This window comes from Rutidosis leptorrhynchoides, chromosome 2 (assembly GCF_046630445.1).
Source record: "Rutidosis leptorrhynchoides isolate AG116_Rl617_1_P2 chromosome 2, CSIRO_AGI_Rlap_v1, whole genome shotgun sequence".
In the NCBI taxonomy this organism is placed as follows: domain Eukaryota; kingdom Viridiplantae; phylum Streptophyta; class Magnoliopsida; order Asterales; family Asteraceae; genus Rutidosis; species Rutidosis leptorrhynchoides.
In genome coordinates this window covers 137,200,330-137,215,146 of record NC_092334.1, presented here as the reverse complement: position 1 = coordinate 137,215,146, position 14,817 = coordinate 137,200,330, and the positions used below count along the sequence as shown (strand labels likewise).

General features: G+C 30.4%; 1 pseudogene; it reads left to right on the top strand.

Moving 5' to 3' along the window:
* Positions 1–12,265: 12,265 nt before the first annotated feature.
* LOC139888292 (uncharacterized) overlaps positions 12,266–14,817 on the top strand; it is a 49,333-nt pseudogene continuing 46,781 nt past the window's right edge.

Sequence of the window (14,817 nt, the reverse complement as noted above, 5' to 3'; positions counted from 1 at the left end):
TATTCGATTTCGATCATTCAACCATATAATGTAGTTTCAATTACTTGTGTCTATTTCGTAAAACAGTTATAAAAACATCGCATGTATTCTCAGTCCCAAAAATATATATTGCAAAAGCATTTAAAAAGGGATTAATTAAACTCACCGTACTGTATTTTGTAGCAAAAATACATATGACGACATTGAACAACTGAACAATGCAAGGTTGGCCTCGGATTCACGATCCTATAACAATTGTATATCTGTTAATACATATAATGTAATTCACAAACTTTCATTTATTAATATGTATTATTTATATGTTTATAGTTATATAGTATTTATACTAAATTTCACTTTAAAATGAATATTATATTATATCTTAAATTATATTCTATATATATATATATATATATATATATATATATATATATATATATATATATATATATTGATTTTGTGTATATAGATTTATAATGATTAATATTTATATATATTTAGTTATATTATTATATCTATATACATATATATATATATATATATATATATATATATATATATATATATATATATATATATATATATATACACAATTAGTGTTTCATTTATGAAATATCATTAGTTTGTTATATTAAATATTACTATAATCCTAGTATATGTAATAAGTATATATAATGTACCAAAGATTTATTTGTTAAAGTGATAGCTTAGATAATAATGATCTACTAATAATAATAATAAAAATAATTAATATTAAAACTAAATAAGAAATCGAATTATATCATTATCATTATCATGTTTATATCTTAACCCCTTTTCTAATTTCATCTAAATTTCTTAATATCATATTTTATCAATACTTATATTTATACATAAAAATATATTTGTATGTAATCAAAATTTAAGTTGTATTAATAACATTTGTATTAATAATACTTAGTTATATATATCATTAAGGATATTAATAATAACTATATCAAAAATTCAATTACATCACAAAGTAATTATAATTCAAACACAATCCTAACAATGTTTCAATCAATTAATAAGGATAATAAGAATAATAATAATAAACATAATAATAATAATAATAAAATAGGTTACTACCTTAAAGGCTCAAAAAATTCCAAAATCGTCCAAGCCGAGACTTGAACCCTCAACCACTCGCTTAACCCGAAACACACATAACCAGCTGCTCCGCCCATTTTTTTCTGATTTAAAACGCTTTCCATATAAATATAACCCGTATTATTTAACTCCCCTTTTCTTCTTCATCTCCTTAAAATAACTCGATCAGTGACCACCCCAAAACTAGCCTACCTTAATTTAATCATGTAATTTAGGAAATATAATTGAACGAGAACTGATTAGAAGATGGGATATCAACGGAACACTCGAAAAAGAAAGAAAAAAAAATTAACAGCAGTTGAAGTTTAACGATGAACATATATGAACTCCATTAGTGATTTTTGATTTTTAGAGGTTTTTAGACAAAAAGTTCTACATGAATTAGGTTCTAAATCGTCTCTAAAAACTTTAAGAATACCCAATTTCACCTGAAACATCAATACCGATTTGAATTTCAAGAAGAACATTTGTTTTGACTTTTTGAAAAAAAAGCTTGACTCAAGAATTAGAACTCGATAGAAACATTTGGACCTTGAAACTTTACAGAAAGTTTAAATGGATTATTCTTAATACAACTGCATTTTTACATTTTCAAATACGATTAAAAATCGAGCCTTTTAAAATTAGAAACGTGAACAGAGCAGTTGTTTATTTATTTATTTATTTTTTTAAAAAAATCAACAAATTGAGAGCTGTAAAAGTAATTGTAAGTGATGATTGATAATATAATTCAATAGGTAACGTTTACAATTGGTTCTGATCACGCTTTAAATTGATTAAAAGGTCGACAGTCTTCAAATAAAAAAAAATAAAATAAAAAAATAGAAAATGAAAGCTAACCGAATTTGTTATCTTGTGTTTGATTTTGGAATCATATTGTACTGATTTTAGACAAAGAATATATTACCTTTAGTTTAGATAATGACATGAACAGAATTACCATTTTTCTTAAATTTATATATATATATATATATATATATATATATATATATATATATATATATATATATATATATATATATATATATATATATATATATATATAAGCCCTAATAATATATATAGTATTTGTGTACATGTATTTATATCTATAACTATGTATCTGAATGTATATATACGTATAACTGTGACCATATATATACATCTGTATTATATATATATGATTATATATCTACTTTTATAAATTTATAGTTTATAATTAATATTATCAATTAATAAATATATAGTTAATAATAATAATTCTGATAGTTATATTAACAATACAAATTAATAATAGAGTTACTAATAATACTAATGCTAATATTATTAAAAATAAAATGTTTAATAATAATACTAATTATAATAATATTAATATTAATATTATATCTCAATTTATATACATCAAATTTCATATTTATCATAATATTATCAATACTGATATTTATTCTAGTAATATTGATGAAAGTAATAATATTATTATATAAATTTTATTTTGATTTGTTTTATATATATATGTATAACTTCATTTTAAATTACACTCAATTATTTTTATATTTTACATAATTCAAATGTTTAGATTATATTTTTAATTTCAAAATATAACATATATTTACATATATATATATATATATATATATATATATATATATATATATATATATATATATATATATACATACATATTTATTTACATACAATTATTCGTGAATCATCGGGAATAGTCAGAGTCAAATGAATTCATAGAAATAGTTCAAACATTATGAGACTCAGTTTAATAGACTTTGCTTATCGTGTCTAAATAATGTAAGATTAAGTTTAAATTTGGTCGGAAATTCCCGGGTCATCACACTTTCAACACCCAACCTTTTACACACTTCAAAACATTATTGCTGTTATGCTTTTCCTGCCTCTTGTCACGAACCAAAACACCCTAATCGATCATCATATTCAACAACCCGTTTCACCACCTTTATGATCGAAAACCCTTTTATATTTTAACACTACTGCATATTTCTGTTTTGAACGAGCAAACGAAGTTATTTCTTTCTCCTTTTGTTCGAATTCCAGCCTTCACAGATCACCATGATCAAAACCGGTTGATGCACTTGCAGCTGCGATTCTTTTCTTCCTTCGTTTCCGAAACAACAAGAATTATGATGAGGATCATGTACATGAAAAGAAGAAGTTGAGTGAATATGATGATATTTATAATACAGACACTTAATCGATGCACGTCTTTTACTTCTGTTGGCCAACATGTATAATTCAAATAACTTCACTCAAGTGAAAAGCAATTGAATCGTGATTGATTGTTGTTGATTGATTAAAATAACCATTTGGAGAGGGGCCGACTATGAATGTGCGTTTATAAAAAAATGTCGTGTGCTTTTCTGCCTACTCAAGTTCTATTTCTCCTTTTCGGTGGTAGAGTGATACAAGTAGGGCCAGGGGCTAACTAGTTGCGGAACATGCTGCTAAATCAACTGAAATTCTTTTCTTATTTGCTTGGTGGGCCGAAAGGAATATCATCCATGCAATTCTTTTTATTAGTTGAGGTAATAAAGTATTATATGAATGGTGGCCGACAATTACAAAAAACCGATACCCCCATTTGAATATTATATGAAGTTACAAGTGGGTGGAGTTGGTTAATATGAGGGTGACGTGTTGTTGTTTTCTGTTCCTTACAAAACCCCAAGAATCCAATGGCGTATTTAATTGATGCGGTTAAGATGATAATGGTATGATAATTATCGATGATGGATGAGTTTATGAATGATGATAATTACAATGAAGAAGATATTGATGATGGTGTTTACGATTGAAGAAGATGATGGTGACAAAATGATTATGATCGTGAAGATAAAGATGTGATGATGATGATGATGATGATACGGTTAAAACGTTTATGAATGAATTGATGAAGATTACCTGCGAATTATTCCTGTTCTACTTCTACTGCCTGTGTTTGATGATGAAGACAACGACCTGGATTAGTCGAGAGTGAAAGGGATCGGGCTATAGTTGGGCTCATGTTAGGGTTTTAATCAAAACATAAATAATCTAATGTTGTTGGGCTTAATTAAATATATCTTGGGCCAGTTATGATTTAAAAGAACCTTTTTATCTTGGGCTTAATTAAGTATTATTATTAAAAATAGTACAACCTTTTTATCTTATTATTATTAGTCTCTCTATTAAAATTTTTATATAGTAATATTATCATCTTTATTATCAATACTAACATTATTATCGTTATTATTATAAGTATAGTTATTATTAATACTAACCCTATTATTAATATTATAACAAATAAATATCTATTATATAAAAATATATTTAATACATATAACATAACTATATAATATCTTTAAAAGTATATATAAAATAAATATACTTAGTTAATTAATAAAACCTATAAAATATTAAAGATAACAATTATATCACTAATAATGATATATAAATTTGTTTGAATACAATTATATGTGTTAATATATATTTATATACAAATGATATAGGTTCGTGAATCCGAGACCAACCCTACTTTTATTCAATGTCGTCATATGTATTTTTACTACAAAATACAGTATGGTGATTTCATTTGATTCCCTTTTACTCTTTATATTTTTGGGACTGAGAATACATGCGCTGTTTTTATAACTGCTTTATTAAATGCTTTTGAAATATATTTTTGAACTGCGAATATATGAAATGCTTTTATAAATGTTTGACGAGATAGACACAAGCAAAACAATCCTCGAATGAAGTATTATGCAGACAGAAGTTCTGCGGATTATTATTGAATTATGTGGACATGATAATTGCCACTATTGAATTATGTGGATATGATAATTGCCACCATTGAATTATGTGGACATGATAATTGCCACCAATTGAAGTGAATGTTATATATCGAGAGAATAATTTTATACACAGGTTATGTGTATGATATTTTGTACACGAGATATGTGTACGGTTACAAAGATTTGTTAAAATGGTTTCGTACACTAGAAAGGTGTACTGTATTTAAAAGATATCGCATGTACATTACAGGTGGGTATAGAATTCGGGCCCATTTGTACCATGCAGGATTTAAATAAGGTGGTCTATCAAAATGATGAATTTTTACTGTTTACAATAAACTTATGAACTCACCAACCTTTTGGTTGACACATTAAAGCATGTTTATTCTCAGGTCTGAAAGAAATCTTCCGCTGTGCATTAGCTCATTTTAGAGACATTACATGGAGTCGTTCAAGGCATATAGAGGTCCGTTCATAGCGATGGTACCATATGTTATTGTATTCGCTCGGAAGATTTTGGACGGGGTATGACAAAACCCAAGGGAATATATTCCATTAAATCACAAAGATTTCTAAATGGGTTTATACAATCGGAAAGTATGTGGTATAATCGATTAAATTACTACTTGATAAGAAAAGGGTATACATATAAACTTATTTGCACGTGTGTTTTATAAAAACGATGTTCGAATATGTGATCATAGCTGTTTATATCAATTATCTTAAATAAAGAAATCTATGAAGCCATTCAACTTCTAAAGAAAGATTTAAAAAAAAAAAAAAATCAAGTATTACGTTGATTTACATATTGAGCATATAACTAATGACTTACTTATACATCAAACAACTTATACCGAAAAGATTTTAAAATATTTTAATATGGACAAGACAAAAACCATTAAGTACTCATATGGTTGTTAGATCTTAATATTGATACTAATCCATTTCATCCTCTAGAAGATCATGAAGATCTTCTTGGTTCAGAAGTTCCATATTTTAGTGCAATTGGGGCTCTTATGTATCTTACAAATTATACAAGATCTGACATTTCTTTTGCAGTTAATTTGTTGACAAGGTTCAGCTCAGCCCCTACCAAAAGACATCGGAATCGAATCAAACAAATAGTTTGATACTTTCGGGGAACTACTGATTTATAATTATTTTATTCTAACAACTCGAAACAAGATTTGTTTGGTTATACAGATGCAGATTATTTATCTGATCTACATAAAGCTAAATCTCAAACTGGATATGTATTCCTAAATGGAGGCACCGCAATATCATGACGTTCTCAAAACAAACACTTGTTGCAACATCATCAAATCATGCCGAAGTGATTGCATTATATGAAGCTACTCGGGAATGATTTTAGTTAAGATAAATGATACAAATCATTATTGATTCTTGTGGACTAGAACGCTATAAAAGCCCAACAACTATCTATGAAGATAATACAGCTTACATAGTACAAATGAAAGAAGAGTATCAAAAATGACAGAACAAAACATAAATGCTGACGAGGCTCTAAAGCTATAAACGGTCTTAACGGTCATAAGTTTGATGGAAAAGAATGGTATATTGGTAAGGCTCAGAAAAAGACTGAAAGGGAATAGGAATTGAAACAACAGTTTGAGCAAACCATGAAGGAGACTGTAGACAAATCACATGGGTCAAACTTGTACATAAAAGATTTAGATGATACAGTTTCAGATGAAAACCTCAGATTCTTCTCATATACTCAAGATCTCGTAAAAGACAACCAGATTAAAATGAGATACGTTCAATCAACAACTCTGCTGATCTTTATACCAAAGTACTGTCAATCGCTGTTTTCAAAACATACGTTCACAATATTGGCATGAGGCAAGTTCAAAAGATGTGATGACTCAGCGTTGTCTACTTGAGGGGGAGTCAACTCTATGCTGCACTCTTTTTCCCTTAGCTAAAGTTTTATCGCACTGGGTTTTCTTTAGCAAGGTTTTTAACGAGGCAGTATTAATTGCTCTTTAAAAAAATTACCATCCAAGGGGGAGTGTTGTAAATTTAGTAGTTAAATATGGATGGTAATTAGTCAAATATGGATAGTAAAATTTGTACTATATATATGTGCATTATGTAAGTTACAAAAACACACATATACATTAAATACATCACACCTCTCTTCAACCTCTTTCTCTCCTATATCTTCTACAACACATCTCTCTTTTGTTGGTTCTTTCAATTTGAATATATTGAACCAGGCTACTAAAGGTAGTTATAAGCCTACTGAAATATAACAATTATTATATTTTGTTTGGTACATGATTTATATTATTACCCCTACATACTAATATGCATGGGAAAATTTGTAGTTTTAGTTTTAGACTAATATCGTTTTGAGTTTGCGTTCACACTACATCCGGTCCCTCAAATTCGGCTTCATATACACAAGGACCCCCCAACTTTCTACTTTTTTAGGGGTAAAAAACGTAAATATATAATTTAAAAAAAAACAAAAGAAAATGATTCCACCCGTATTTTTAACGGGCCCTATCTTCTCGCTCGGTCCGAGTTAAATTTTTCTGAGACCACCGTTCAACTCGAAAAAATCAGACGGACACAACGGGACTAACTATGCACGAAACGGACATCGTTAAAAAAACACTAAATACCGGGCCCTATATTCTCGCTCGGTGCGAGCTAAATTTTTCCGAGAACACCGTTCAACTCGATATTATTTTACGAACACAACGTGACTAACTATACGCGAAACGGACATCGTCAAAAAAACACTAAATATTTCGAGCTATATTTCATACATATACGTACACGTCCAACAAACAACCCAACCTACTAGATATATTAGGTACCAAACAACGTATATACAAATATGACCGCGCGTTGAATACAACCGCAGCAACGCGCGGTCAAATTTTTTCTAGTTTATACTAGTTTTATGAGCCCTTCCGTTGGACGGAAGGTGTAAATATACGTTTTCGCTAATGTTAAATATATAATATAATATATAATAATAGTATTATTTTCAAGTTTTTAAACAGTTTTTTTAATTCTAATAGTGTTTTATGAGCTCGTCCTTTGAACGTAAGTTGTAAATATATGTTTTTACTATTGTAAAAGACTTTTTTGCTCCGTTGGTCCTTAAGTTATACACGAAATTGCAATCCGAGTCCCTCAAGTTTTTTTTTGGATTTTCGAGTCCTTTAAATTGCATAATTTTGCAATCCGCGTCCTTCCGTCTAACTGCCGTCTAAATTGGCCGTTAACCTTTGACATGTGCATATCTTGTAAGGGTAAAATCGTCTTTTTACTCTTTCTCCATTACAAACGAGGGACTGCCGGTGCAAAAAAATCTTTTAATTTATTTATTTTTAATTTACATCAATCTTTCCCATTCCCTTTTAATCTTCATCTTTCCCAATTTATATAAACATTCACCGCCCCTAAATTAATTGATTTCCACCTAATTGAAACCCATGGAATTATATATATACTCAAGCATAGATTAATATATACACAACGTACAGCTGGGTAACTAGGAAACGAATCCACAAATATTTATACAACGGAAATGTATACATCAAAGTAGTTCTCGTACTGGTATATCCATGCCTCTTATTTTCTTTTATTCATATTGGTTTCCTTGCATCAACAACAATGGGTATCTTCCATGAATATTATTAACAGAATAATACAAATTGATATCTGCCTTTTTCCATTGTTAATCACATATAAGAATAACTTTATTACAATAATACACAAATGCTTGGTGACGAGTATAAACGACGGTCAACGAGTATAAACAATGGTCAAAGAGTATAAACGATGATGGAGGCGGTGGTGGAAAACAACGGTTTTTTAAGGATCTGGTCATCGATCTAGAATCTAGATATTGATTGAATGATATGGTCATCGATCTGGGTTTTGATTGAAGGTTATGGTCATCGATTCAGGTGTCGATCTGGGTTTCGATGATTGAAAATGAAGATCCTGTATGAACTGGTCATCAATCTGGGTTTCGTGAAGGATCCGGGTTTTGATTGCAGCGTTTTAGTTGTACTCCGTAATATATTTATAGATACAGATCGGAACAAAATCTTGCTTTTATTTTAGAAAAGAGAAGGAAATGGTATAATGGGTTTGAATTTTAATTTAATTTAGTTTTATTAGGGTTAAAAAATAAAAATAAATGAATTAAAAGATTTTCTGCGCCGGTGGTCCCTCATCTTTAATGAAGAAAAGAATAAAAAGATGATTTTACCCTCACATGCAATGCGCATGTCAAGGGTTAACGGCCAATTTAGACGGCAGTTAGACGGAGGGACGCGGATTGCCAAATTATGCAATTTAAAGGACTCGAAAATCCAAAAAAAAACTTGAGGGACTCGAATTGCAATTTCGTGTATAACTTAAGGACCAACGGAGCAAAAAAGTCATTGTAAAATATATAATAATAGTATTATTTTCATGTTTTATAAAAAGTTTTTAATTATGATAGTGTTTTATGAGCCCGTCTATTGGATAGAAGTTGTAATTATTCGTCTTTGCTACTGTCAAATATATAATAATAGTATTACTTTCATATTTTCAAAAAAGTTTTTTAAATTCTGATAGTGTTTTATGAGCTCGTACGTTGGATGAATGTTGTAAATATACGTTTTCGCTTCTGTCAAATATATAATAATTATTTTTATATTTTTTGAAAGTTGTTTGATTTTGAGAGTGTTGTATGAGTCTATTGAATGGAGGTTGTACATACCGTATATAAACTTAAACATGTATATAGATCGATAATAAACTTAAACACATAGATAATAAATTATATTAGCATCAACTCACAATAAATATACTAATGTATACTTTTAAATAGATGTACAATAGCATTCAAATTCTTTAGTATTATCTATATCTATTTTATTAATATATACGTGATTTACTATGATTTTGTTTATCTCTATAATTAGATATTAACATACGTAGGAAAATAATAATACATATTTATATTTTTATTATTATTTATTATTTATTATTATTATTTTGTTATTAAGAAACGTATGTGTAGTTGTATAATAATTTGTAAATATCTTTGAATTCAATGATAAGTATGGTAAGTAAATTTCTGCCTATATAAAAAGTTAATTGATAAATATTATTTAATTCAATTTAATTGAGAAAAATAACATGTGGCCAAATTTAATTCAGTTTAATTGGGGAATTGACACGTATGCAAATTTAATCCAGATTAATTAAAAAATTGACACGTAGGATTATTGGCACACGCTTTATAATAATGTATATAGATGTATATAGATATATAGATTTATATTTATTTTATATTTTAGGAACACTATAATATAAATTGATGATGATGATGATGATGATGATGATGATTATGATTATGATGATGATGATGAATATAAATTAATGTTAGACGTATCATAAACTCGAAATATAATGATATTGATAGGTTTCTAGACGTATCCTAATATAGCATACAATATTATGCATTTTATGTCTAGTAAAACATTGTAAAGATGTATGATAAGCAAGAAATTGTGGTGGGTAATTATATTAGATTGTCAATTTATATATTTAAGCATGTTTACATTTTCGTCTTTAAAACCTAATATACATTAGCCAAAATATTTTTAACAGAATAATGTTTCGATAAATTTGAAAAAAGTGTTAAGAAAGCCGGCTAGAGGTTGCTAAACTATTTATCACAAAATGATAAATAATGTTTTTTTTTTTTCCTTTCAAAATTCAGTTGATACATTAGCTACTTATCTACCAATAACGTATCCACACGTCATAATTTTGTGTGGGGCATATACATAACCAAACTAGAAGAATACAACAACAACAATACTCAATCCCGCACATGCGAGGTATGGAAAACTAGAAGAATATTTAAATGAATCCTAAATTTAAATTGAGATCTAAGGAATAAATCTCAGCCGTTAGATCAATTGCACATTAATCCCCTACTTTTGCAGATCAGGTTCAAATCAGTTCATATGTTCATCAAGTCAAACGTGAAAGTTTATCATACGTTCATCTTCATCGTAACAACAAATCGAATTGAATCCAATTGACGATCGAGATCACTTCATGAGACACTTAACAAGTTTTGTAAAGCATCATGGATAAAAACAACATCAAATCATCGAATCAATGATGAATACTAGCGATTTTAAGAATGAACACCAAAAATCAAAGTTGAGATCTAGGATATTTTGGAAGATGAAACAAACACAAAACTTGCTTGAAATCCTTCATATAACACTCGAGTCTCGACATTCATCCTTTGATCCTGAAACACACAGGTTCATTCGAATTTGATTAATCTCGAAACAGTTGACTTTTTCTTCAAACCTTTGACCTCGAAATTCATGCTCGCTACTTCAAATTAGGATATGCGAATTTGCAGATAGATTCACGAAGATATTTGAAACACTTATGCACTTTTACTTTTCTCTAATTGTTGCTGAATTGATCCAGAGGCCAAAACACCATGAAAAGTCATGAATGAAGAATACGAATAAAAAATCGTTGAATCTGTTATTGTTAATCCAAATTGATCATGCATGTATTTCAGGATTTTGATGTTAATCATGTTTCTTAACTCAGATTGTGTAGAAAATCATCATCAAACGACTTTGTATTTTGAGCTTTGATGAAGATGATAACATGTACAATAACAAAAATCGGAATCAAATCACATGTGATTCTGCATGTCAATCACATGTGATTGTAAAACCCAATCACATGTGATTCCGTATGACAAATTCAATCACATGTGATTGTAAAATTCAATCACATGTGATGAAAATCTTATCCAAAAATTGAATTTTGTCCATTGAATCTCAACTTAAATTAAGGATGCAAATGAATGCAACTCAACCAAACCAATACAATAATCCATATATAGTGAGTTACAAGGAATACTAATTTTTGGAGAAAAAAATAATACGGAGTAAGAGTTCTTTCAGAAAAAAGATTAAAAGTTAATGCTTCTTAAATTCTTTCGGTTGATATATAATACAAAAATACAAATACGGAGTATAATGTATAACTTTTCATATCTTTATAAAAACTTAAAGCACTTCTAAGGTTCAGTGCAAAGATTTGGGTCAAAATTTTTAATTACTCCGTACATGTTATTGTGGTCTTATAACTTTGACGTTTTCTTAAGAGTATATTATAAGTGATACCTTATGCGTAGAGACTTTGAAAACTCCACCCCATAAAGGAAAGCGACAAATGGTACGATGCAACTGTTTTTGTGATATATATGGCTGTATTTTTTGATAACATGATAGTAGTATTTTTTACTTGCTAAAACTTTTTGCATTTGTTCATTTAGTTGGTGCAGCAAGATGAACAATGGACCAGCTTTGAGTTCAAAATGGGTATATGATAGTCCAGTGCTCTCTGATGTAGAGGCAAACCTTAGGCGTTTCTTGATTGAGTCAGCCAATGCTGGTCAGATAATTGGCATCCAGGTTTTGGTAAAATTTATGACTACCAGTTTTTAATCCTTAATTTTGCATCAAAGGGCCATTAGTGTCCTTTAAACCAGGTCAGGGGTTCAATTCGTAACTGTGAGTTTGCATGTGGTTTTGACAAAGTTTGTTTACGGTGATTGTTAGGTTTGTGCATACAAAGATGGAAAAGTGATAATTGATACTGCAGCTGGAGTGTTGGGAAAAGATGATCCTCGTCCTGTTCGGCCTGATAGTTTGTTTCCTGTTTTCTCGGTAAGTAAGGCCGTCACAGCACGAATGGTTCATTGGCTCGCGGATAAAGGGTATGTTCTCTTGTTAGCTCTAGGTGTCAAATGTTAATGGTGATGGAGTATTAAAAGACTAAAACAAAAAGTGTCATAGCTCATACGTGAGCAATTGTTTCCATACGTGAAGTTTTAGTTCGAAGCTAAAAGCAAATGTGGAATCAAGTTGGTCGCATGTGGCGACTTTTATGTCACCAAATGGGAGGTCTATCACGTGAAGGAATTGTACCACAATTTTGGACGTGAAAGAATTATAATATAATTAGGACTCCGTATTCGGTATTCATATAGGATTCGTGGTTCTAGAATATCCTAGCTTGTTCCCTAAGCTATTATTTTCTCCTATAAATATAACCCAATGTAACCTGTAAAAGTGTGCACAAATATAATAAAGAAAGATCTCTGGTTTGCGCCCGTGGAGTAAACCATTCTCCGTGTTTTGAAGTTGGGATATAACCACGTTAAATCTTTGTGTCGTTCTATGCATTAATTTATCGTTCTTATACTTTATTTATTCGTTTATCGTTCGTGGGTTTGGTGATTGGTTTAAATCACCTGTCTTGTTGGGTCCCAAATTCCTAACAAGTGGTATCAGAGCTTCAAGGTTACGAGTTCGGGCACGATGGCGAATTGAAAGCAAGTGTTTTCGATATGGTTGATGAATCAGTTTTTTCATCAGGGTTATTAAAACGACGGGCTTTAGGATTTGTTTGCAACATGTATTGAGACCATGTGACTTAGTTGTTCGCCGTAATTTTGGGGTATGTCTATGTATCCATGAAGATTAATCACACCAAGGTTAGTATGATCTTGGCGTTTATGATGCAATTAGTCGACGAATTGTATTATGATAGTGATGGTTCGCGAAGGGTTACGGAGTCGAGGTAGGGTTCTATGGGTTTGTTGCGGAGAGATTTTTTCGGGAGATCCGGGTGCCGAATCTGTGTTCACGTTCTTCGTGATCCCGTGCGAAAGAATGATTGAACTATCAAATTCGGAGTTTCAGGAGCTTCTGTAGTAGAAAATTCGTAGCGGGTTCGTTAACCGTTGGATCGACTTGATTTTTTGTGTGTTGATAGTAGACTTCCTGATCTACACGTGGTAAAAATTTGACGCTGATCTAACCGTTGGTTCTTGAGATATGATTTTTTCGAATCTGGGCAGTTTTCGGGATGAAGTTTTTAGGGTTTGATGGCCCGAGCGTGAGATGGTTTTGTCTCGGAAACTTTGAGCGAAACGAGATATGATTTTCGGAGATGTGGGTTTGTTATGGAAGCTCAGGAGGATGTTATTCTCTCGGTTTAGAGCGGTTATTGTAACGAACAAGATGCATCGGGTTGAAAGTCGATAGTGGGAGTTATCGGGGAAGTTTGGTGCTTGCGGGGTTTGGAAACAGGATGACCAATGGTGTTTGGTAAATATTCCAGGGTTTATGGAATATGCTGGCGGATTAAAGGTTCTAATCACTAAGGGAAATTGATTGTCGAAGAGTGTCGGATAGAACGCGTTCGACGTTTGCTCGGGTTTGGTTGATGTTTCAACAAAAGGAGCAGTTTTCTTCGAGGGTGTGATGCCCCGTACAAAACTATCGTGTACGATTCGTCAACAACATGATCTTTACACGGTTAAACACTATATGCTGTTTGAAAACTAGTTTTGTATTCATAAAAAGATAGCGTTTACAAAAGATAACGTGACACATAGGTCATTACAAAGCCATTATTAACATAAATTGTGAATGCAAGATAAAAGTTTCATGATTGAGACATCTCTAAGTAATGCATCGGAAATCTAACACAGCAGGTCCATAACAGCAAGTCTATAACACTAAGACAACAAGTCTAACAGCGGAAGCAACATCGTCTAAGCACCTGAGAAATACATGCTTAAAAGTCAACACGAATGTTAGTGAACTATAGTTTGTTTGTTCCAGTAATGTAATGTAGACCACGAGATTTCGTATTCAAACAGTATGAAAAGTATATGCTTATCCGTGGGCACCTGGTAACTAACTTAACGTAATAATAATACCTCCTAAAAGTACACTTGGCGAGTGCGTATGTCCTCGAAGTATCAAACACCCATTAAATGCTAGCGCGACTAGTCCGAGTGGGGATGTCAAACCCTATGGATCCATAT